At 46.7% G+C, this 9491-nt stretch overlaps 1 long non-coding RNA gene across 1 annotated transcript; it reads right to left on the bottom strand.

The window, feature by feature from the left end:
* Window positions 1–274: 274 nt before the first annotated feature.
* On the bottom strand, window positions 275–3914 carry LOC306669498. Its single transcript, XR_013766135.1, has 3 exons — window positions 3442–3914; window positions 2229–2957; window positions 275–1238 (listed from the first exon to the last, which is right to left on the bottom strand). It is a non-coding gene; the product is annotated as an uncharacterized lncRNA (long non-coding RNA).
* Between the last annotated feature and the right edge of the window lie 5577 nt (window positions 3915–9491).

The following is a 9491-nucleotide window of genomic DNA, read 5'->3' as shown; positions in this document are numbered from 1 at the left end:
AGGCACTGCTCACCTGGAAACTGGTGGGAGGCACTGCTTTGGGGACAGCTCACAGTCTTGTCTGCCTGATAAAGGGGCACAGGGGCAAATCTGTGACCCCGTGCCTGCTCCAGAGCTCCCGTGGGACCAGGCTGAGGCTAGACAGCTCCATGGTCTACCCTGCTTCCCCAGCACTTTCAAAGGTGCCTGAGAGCACGACTTGGGGAACCTGCCACGGAAGAGGCCTGCTCAGATTCAGGGTCTTGGGAACCCACCCAGAGGTGCCTCCCTAATCATCCCCTGCAAGCAAAATAATCCTCTAAAACCTAAAGCCTCTGGTGCTTTCTACTGCACAGACTCTAGAGCCTGGTTCTGTTTCCACTTCCAGCCTCGCTTCCACTGTGCCTGGGGCCTCACCTAGCAGTCACCTTCTCCAGACACGCCCCACCCCACCGCCCTTGGACCTCCCTGCTGACCCCTGCCACAGATCCCACCATGCGGAAGCTGTGGTTTCCTTGTCTGTCTCCCCTCTAGACTGCAAGCTCCCCCGATGGTCCTACAGACTACTGTGCATCTGGCAGCGTGAGGTCTTCAGTAATTATCTGTTGATTGATGAAATTGAACCCATGAACGATGGAACCAGATACTTCATAAATGTTTCATAGTAACAGCCAAATTCCAACTTCAAGTTAATAGTGTATCAGTATTTGCCTCCTTGTGGGTTAAAACTCTCTTAAATAGAAAAGTTCACTGGGAATATATTAAAATAATTAAATGCTTTCCACACAGCCATATATGTGGGTTGGTTAAGATGTCCAGTACAATTATGTCCAAACGGACATGGATATTCCCAGTTCTCTTTTCTTTCGAACCCTGAGCTGACAGTCAAAGCCTTCCCAGCCCCCACTGACGGGCCTCTGACTCGAAGCCATCCTCTGATGAATTTTAAGCCCCTTGCCTTCCCTCTGCGTGCTCCCAACAATGACGATAACCAAACAAACAAAACACTGTGCAATTCCAAGTGCCAGAACAGCTCTGCTCATCTGAGGAAGAAACCCTTGAACGTCAATGAACCGTGCTTCAAATCTGCCATTTCACTGCTCACTTTTCAGAAAAAGCATCACCCTGCGAAGAAGTTGCTCCTGAATACCAACTTGGTGACGGCCAGAACCACGTGACGTTCTGACTTGCCTCGTGCTCACTTTGGTATTGGGGGTCTCAGCCGGTGGAGGTGCATTAATTCTCGGTGTGGCGACAGGCTGAAACCCAAGCAGCATTAACAAATTACCAGTGATGGATATGCAAATGAAATGAGGACAAATATTAAAACAGCCCTATCTCCCTGTGCTGCTACCGCGTCTTGTCCAACATTCATGGAAATATTAATCCTTCTGGAATGCTTAGTAATGCATACAGGGGAACGTTCTTGAGGAAGCTAATAATTATCCCTTGTTAGTGAGATCAACTAACTGCAGTCTTTCACTGCAGGGACAGAAAAATATTGTGACTTACTCTGCTGAGTGAAACACGGCAGCAGGATAAATTAGATCATTTAGGCTAACAATAATAAAGACACACAGCTATAGCTCCCTTCTATGTATAATTGACAAAATTAACAGAAAATAGGTGCAGTGTTAGTAGAAGAACATATTATGGATGGTTGGTGAGACACAAAGGGACAGATCATCTTCCACTGCTGTGTCAGTATAGCTAATATTTATTAGACAGCCACTGTGTACTGTATGATTCTTATCAGGAACAAGGATAATAATAAATTACCACCTGTCAACCACATGTACAGTAACTTCATTAGGTGACTAAGCGGCACCCTTATTAAGTCTTTGCAATCTATTAAATGTCTCATTTTGAAACAATGAACCAAAAGGAATTTATGAATTGTAGATCCCCAGTATTAAACCAAAGGCTCAGCCTTAGAGAGGAGAAAAAAAAAATTCTTAGGGAAAAAATTTCATTTCTGCCAAGGAAAATCTAAGAACATAAGTTAGCAGGCCCTACCAGATGCCTCTGGCTGTGCAGTAACAGAGATGAGGCAAATATCTAATTTTGCAGGAAAAAATGTATACACTAGACTTTGAATTAGGCAGAGTCCAAACACCTTCCCTGCCAGGTGCTCAATCAACTGTGAAATAAACAACCATGTCCTCACCCCTCCCAGATCCCCCTCTGATCTCTGGGTCTGATGGGTCTGGTGTCCATCACTTCCAAGGATGTATCCGGACATCACTCACCTCCTCCATTCCCTGGCTTCGTTTGCACAGTGGATGCCGTTGATTGCAAAGTTGGCTGTCGTAAATGCTCAGGCCAGTGTTCCAATGACTCTGCAGTGTGGTTTTGCACTGCCTCCCACTGAGTGGGATCTCTTCCCCTTGCCAAGAATCTCCAAAGGCTCTTTGACCAAAAATGCCAGTGAAGTGGTGTTTTGGCAACTTCTGCGCCTAGGCCTTAAGAAGTCTTGCAGCATCCACTCCTGTGCTCTTAGAACATGGCCCCCCAGGTAAGGAAGCCCAGCCTTGTCATCTTGAAGATGAGAACTCTCACAGGGAGAGAAGCCCAGCCAACAGCCAGTGCCAACTGCCAGTCTTTCGAGGCCATCTTGGACCGTCTAGTTCCCAGTATCCTGCCAAGGGGATAAGTGACTCCAGAAAAGACCAAGCAGAACCATCCAGTTTATTCCAGAGCAAGTTGCTGACCCTCAGGACCACGAACAGCAGTCGAATTCTGAACCACTCCAGCTCGGAGGAGTTCGTTCGGCAGTGATGGGGAGCGGATAACGGAGAGCGTGGTAGATGCTGCCGCATTCTGTGTAAGACTTAAGACAGTGATTCTCCTCCCAGGCTTCCGAGGAGCACCAGCCTCCGGGTCGGCTGAACTGTGAGGCTGAGGAATTTCTTCTCATTTCTTCCCCATCACCTCTCAAAGTACTTCACACTGAGACCAAACCGTTCAACCTTCCCTTGCTGAGGGGATAAATAAAAATTAAGGGCTCAGAAATGACCGTTTGGTGGTTGATGGATAGTTTGTTGACAGCAAGATGCGTTTCGAGGCGGCCCCAGGTCTGTGTGAGGTCTAGATGGGGTTGTGGTGGCTTTGACATTGAGGGAGCACCAGTGCCAGGGCCCTGGGCCTGCAGGAGGGTCGCTGGTGACGGGGACCACCGGATGCTATATGAGTCAGGGATCTCCCGAGAAATGAAATCAATAGAATGTGTACAGATACCCAAAGGGGGCTGGTTCCAGGAAACTCCATCTACACCGGGGATACAGAAATCTGCAGAGGCGCAAGTCTCTTCTATAAAATGACCTAATATCTGCATAACCTGCCCACTCTCTCCATCATTAAGGCATGTCTGGATTACTTGTAATACCTAGTACAATGTAAATACTACGTAAATAGTCCCTATACTGTATTATTTAGGAAGGAGTAACAAGGAAACAATCTTACATGTCCAGAGCCAAAGCCGTTCCTTTCCTACACGTTGTTGATCTGTGGTCGGCTGTGGAAACTGCAGGTGCAGACTGACTGTAGGAAACCCGCAGGGTGGGCTGGCAGGGCAGAGATGCGACCCAGGATTTCAGTTCAAGTTCAGAGGCCATCTGTGGGCAGAATTTCCTCCTCTCCTGGGGAGGCCCATCTTTGTCTATTGAGGCTCAGCCACGTGGTGGAGGATCATTGGTTTCACTCAGGGGCTACTGGGTTATGTGTCAGTCTCACCTAAAACTCCTAGATCATGTCTGAAACCCCTAGGATCATGTCTGACCCAGTTTCCAGGTCTGTGGCTTAGCCAGGTTGGTGGTGTTGAGTCGTACTGTGTCCCCCCAAAAAGCACACTGAAGTCTAGCCCCTAGGGCTTCAGGAAGTGTCCTCACTTGGAGACAGACTCTTTCCCGAGGAAGTCAGGATAAAATGAGGCTATGGTCAGACAGTCTGTTTGGTGTCCTGATGAAAAGGGGAAATGTGGACACAGACAGACACCCGCAGAGGGCAGACGGTGTGAAGGCCCGCAGTGGGAGATCATGACCTGGAGAGAGGCATCCAATGGCTGAGAAACACCCAAGGCCTCAAGGGACAGGGAAGGACCCTCCCTGGAGCTGTGGAGACAGCCCGGCCCTGCTGACCCCCAGCCTCCAGAGCTGAAGGGCAACAGTTCTGTTTTAAGCCTGGAGCTTTGGGAACTCTCTTAGGCTACCTCCGAGACACATGGGGGGAGCTGGGAACCTGTGTCCAGGTAGGAGAGGAAACCACGGTCACCTGTACCACCACGGTCACCTGTACCACCACGGTCACCTGTACCTCCCCGGGCATGCAGCTGGCCCCAGGAGACAGACCTGAAAGGAGTTTAGAAAGTTCCTATTCCCTCCTAAGAAGCAAGGGTGTTCCCTAGATCTCTGGGGCGAGTAGGTGGGAGTTTGGGGTAGAGACCTCAGTCTGGGAAGCTGTGGAAGGATTGAGCCACATCAAGCACATGGCCACTGGCCCTGTATTCCAGCTCCTTGTTTAGGAGCAACCTAGCAGAAATCACTCTGAGCTCCCCAAAGGGCCACTTCCTGGGCTCCGGAGGCAGATGAACCTGAGCCAGTGCTGGCTCTGTCAGTCACCAGTTGGTAATAATAGTTATCTTTTTACTGAATGCTTAGTGCTTCAGGTACATAATCCCCTTGACTCATTCTAACAGCTCATTTTATAGTTCAAAGGACTGAAGCTCAGAGAGGTTAACTGAGTCCCCAAAGTCAAACAGCCAGTTATGATTCTAATCCAGGTAGTCTAACCACCAAACATTAAAGCCCAACTTCTTAATCATTATACCTGATAAAAGCATGCCAGGGACATCACGACCCAGTTTCAACTCTTATACTTAGAGAAGCCAACCAGCAGGCTGGTAAAAGTTATTTAAAATTATCCAAGACAGCAAGATTGGGGCTTTACCCTGGGGGTATCGATGGTCTAATTGGCAGGAGGACACCCACTTGGGGATAATTACTAGTGGCATTGCCCCCTCCTTAGACAGTATGGAAAGTTTAAGTTTACCCACAGGGAAAGCTTTAGCTACTGGGGACTTCACCATTTTTAATGAGTTGGCATTTTACCCTCCAAACACATCGTCAGGTGAATGCATTTTATTAGGAGAGTTCTACCAGACCCAAAAGAAAGTGGAAAACTAAAGGAAGTGGGGCCATTGCTTAAAATGCTAGGCAGCAGGTCCAAGCTGTAGCTAATCACTACCCTAGGCAAATCACTGATTAATTCAGATTTTATTTCCCCTCACTCGCTGCTTCTGCATCTCCGCTACCTACCTAACTCGCAGGAATCGGGTGAGGGCTGGTCAGATAAAAGTGCTGTCACCGTCAGCAACCAGAGCCCGTGTGTCTGCCTCCACCGTGTTATTAAGACAGTACATCAGGAAATGGCGTCCACATTAATCACAGAGGAGAAATCATGAGACCGTGTCCTGGAAACAGGTCAGCCTTGGAATTTAGAGAAAGGGCCACGCCCTGGTGCTCGCTGCCCGCTGCCTCCACACACCTGCTGTCCAAACATCCAGAGCAAACAGGGGGACCCGGACAGCCACTGGGGCCAGGGCGTGACCCAAGGCAACAGCTGTCAGGTAGGGCAGGTCCTGGGTCAGGTGCTCTGGGACCTGGCAGCCTGATGGCGGAGGGGACTGTGGCCCAGAGAATGCCACCTGCGAGGGGACCCTGAATGCAGAGGTCGTCTGGGGACGGCTGCATCTTGATGGGCTTGGGCTCCGGAGGCCTAGGGTAGGTGACTGGAGTTTCCTGGGGCCGCTGTGAAGCAGTAGCACCAGCGGGGTTGCTCCATTTCTGGAGACTAGGAGCCCCACAGCCGCCCTGTGGGGTGGATTCCTTGTGAGGGCCTCTCTCCCAGCTTCTGGAGAAGATCAGCAATCCCTGGTGCTTCTCGCCTGGCGGATACCTTGCTCCAAACCCTGCCTGTCTTCCCGTGGCGCTCAAGCCTGGGTCTCAATTTCCCTGTCTTAAAGGACGTTTGTAACATTGGAGTAGTCTGCTATAGTTTGGGACTGAAATGCTCACCAAAGGCCCTGCGTTGCAGGCTCAGTCCCCGGGAAGGCTCTCTTGGGAGGTTGTGGAAGTTTGAAGAGGTGCAGCCTAGAGGGCTGTCTTCAGATGTGCCCTCCAAAGAGATAGTGGGACCTTGGTTCCTTCTTCTTCCTCTCTTTCATTTCCTGGCCATGAGGTGAATGGTTTGCTCCACCCCTGACTCCTTCCATAATGCGCTGCTTCACCACAGGCCCAAAGCAGTGGGCCAATTGATCGTGGACTGGTGCATCTGAAACCATAGGCCAAGATAAACCTTTTCTCTTTATAAGTTGATTATCTCAGATATTTGTTATAGTAACAAAAAACTGACTAACACAGGGCATATCCTAATGACCTCATCTTAACTTTATTACATTTGCACAGATCTTATTTCCAAATAAGATCACATCCACGGGTATTGGAAATTAGTCCTTCAACATGTCTTTTTGGGGAAGGCAAAATTCAGCCTGTAATAAGGACCCTATTAGACCTCCTTGACTGACAGCAGTTAAAGGATGAGTGCTATTTTCTTCATCTCACATTTCCAGGGACTGGCACCCTGCCTGGCAAATAACGAATGTCCATTTAGTGCTGAAGTAATGAACAAGCAATATCTGTGTCATGGGTTACTGGGTAAAAAACCTGAGTACAAAATCCTGATTCCACTATTTCCTGCCTGGGTGGCTTTTGGCAAGTCATTTAGCAGATCTAGGCCTCAGTTTCCTCCTCTCTAAAATGGCTACAATGCAATAAGCATAATAGTGAGAAGCCAAGATCACATAAATAAAATCTCTGGCACATAGTAGGTGTTCAGTAAATGGGAGGTATTATTTTAAAAGGAAATTCCAAATTTATACTTGCTTTGCTACCCTCTATTTTTTAAAATTTTTTTACCATATTCATTTCATTATATTAATTTTTCAAGGTTTAAAACAACCCCAACACATATTAAGCAAATCTAACTATATGACTCATAAATGCTTTCAGTGTGCAGTAGCAGAACCCCCATTTCAATGCCATGGTTTGCTTAATGCCCTATTACATTAGCTTCAGGCAGGGCTTGATCCAGAATCCAAACAATGGGTTTTCCCTCCGTCTCTTGGACAGACCTATCATGCAGTCCTTATCTTCCCCTTCTCGCAACGCCAGGGGAAGGAGATGACCTTTTTTATTGCAACATCGGAAAAGATCCAAGAAAGGTCCTGACTTCCATCATGTGTCTATCTCAGAACTAGTTATTATGGGCAAGTTATTATGGGTAGAGTAGGTGAACTGGTCAGTGCTGGGTCATGTGAAGGGGGAAGAATGATCAGATTTCTGTGAAATGGGCTCCTTACAGAAATGAAGGGTTCTATTTCCAAAAAGGGTACCAGAGAGATTCAAATAAGAAATGCTCTGACCCTTGAAACTGCCCACAGGCCCGAAATACGTGAGGCTAGACACAATCAAGTTTCTGGAAAAGTACTCAGAGTAATTTTCGAAAAATAAAAATGGAATCCATGACTTACACACGGTGACTTGCTGCTGCAATATAAAAATGTTTTTCTGCCTCTGTGACCCTCGTGGCTGCATCAATAACTGCTGGGGAAGGGAGTAGCTGGTGGGTGTCACCGGGACCAAGCGAGCCTATGGACATGTCATGGATACACTGAGGTCCCACCGGCCATGGGTGGCAGGATGCTGATGTGCCCCGGGCGCCCGCCCTAGGAGAGCTCTGTCCAAATCCACCGAGATGTGCCCCACACTGGTTTCTTACTTGTTAGTTTTTACTATGGTTTTATGAAAAATAACCCATGACTCAGGTTTAATTTCCCTTGGGGAGTCAGCTTTGAAATAACTATCAGAACTTTTTCCTTTTCCCCTCTTTTTTGCTACTCTAAGCAAACTGGGAAATATTTCGCCCCGAGGGACTGAAGTCCAGTCATTCATCAATAATCATTTGAAAGTTATTTGTTTCTTCTGCTTTAAAAAAAATAAATTCCAACACTGTTAGTGTACAGTCCTTCTCATCCTATATTTCTATTTCTTTTTATGAGTTAGACAGATAACATGCCTATATTTTGGTTATTTGAAAAATTCGACTTAACATCATAGCCAGGGGTAGGCTTGCTAGCGTTTGTACAGTGTTTGACGATGTATCTGGAAGATTCAGTCCATGGGCTTACAACCACAGGAGGTATCACACCCGTTTTATAGAGGAAAAACAGTCTCAAAGAGGCAAGAGCTTATGAAGTTGTCCCAAACAAACTTGAACTCAAATCACCTGACCAAAGAAAAATACCTGATATTTACTGTTCTAAAACTGCATGCAGTATCCCACTTAATCTTCTCAAGAAAATCTGTAAGCTAAATTATGACCATCATCCTCGTTTTATAGATAAACTGAGGTTTAGAGGATTAAAATAAATCAGTAAGCCTTAAACCTGGATCTGTCTTTCTGCAAATCTGCATTTTTAAATTTGTTCTTATTAGTTTACATGGCAATAGAATGTATTTTGACATTGCATGCATATATGGATTATAACTTCTCATTCTTGTGGTCGTACATGATGTAGAATTACATTGGTTGTGTAATTATATATAAACATAGGAAAGTTATGTCTGATTCATTTTACGGTCTTTCCTATTTCCATTCCCCCTCCCTTCCCTTCATCCCCCTTTGTCTAATCCAAAGTACTTCTATTTTTCCCTAACCCTCATCTCCCCACCCCCTCTTATTGTGAGTCACTTATCAGAGCAAACATTCAGCCTTTGGTTTTTTGGGATTGGTTTATTTCACTTAGCATGATAGTTTCCAGTTTCATCCATTTACCAGCAAATGCCAGAATTTCATTCTTCTTTATGACTGAGTAATATTCCATTGTGTATGTGTGTTATATTTTCTTCCTCTATTCATCTGTTGAAGGGCACCTAGGTTGGTTCCATAGTTTAGTTGTTGTGAATTGAAGTGCTATAATCATTGATGTGACTGTATCACTGTAGTATGCTGACAAATCTGGATTTTGAACAGAAAACTTGTCCCCAGGCATCGCTTGCTGAGGATCAGGACACTAAGGTAGCCTGGAAGGAAGCCCAGATGCTTGCTGAAGGTGCTCAGTTGACAAAAGGCCAAAGTGAGCTGTTGCCTGCCAGTCTCACCTGCTGAACACTCGGAGACCCGTGTGCACCAAGGTCTCGCAGGCCAAAAGAAATGTCCGGTGAGCAGAGAAGTCCCAACAAGTCCATTATCCACTGCAGCCTATAATCACAACCGTGGTGCACGCCTAGTTTCCCAGGTGGGGTGGGAGGCCCCTGGGCAGCCCTGGCAGCCCTCACCAGCCCTCCACACCCTTCTGTAACCTCCTGTAAGTGACAAAATTCCCACTTACAAGTTATTCAGAATCCTGATCGTGAATGAGAAAGGCAAAAAAAAAAAAAAAAATCTCTGTTAATTAA

Source organism: Sciurus vulgaris, assembly GCF_902686455.1.
Source record: "Sciurus vulgaris genome assembly, chromosome: 9".
In the NCBI taxonomy this organism is placed as follows: Eukaryota; Metazoa; Chordata; class Mammalia; order Rodentia; family Sciuridae; genus Sciurus; species Sciurus vulgaris.
The sequence above is the reverse complement of the archived record's forward strand: the minus strand, read 5'-3'. Positions and strand labels throughout refer to the sequence as shown.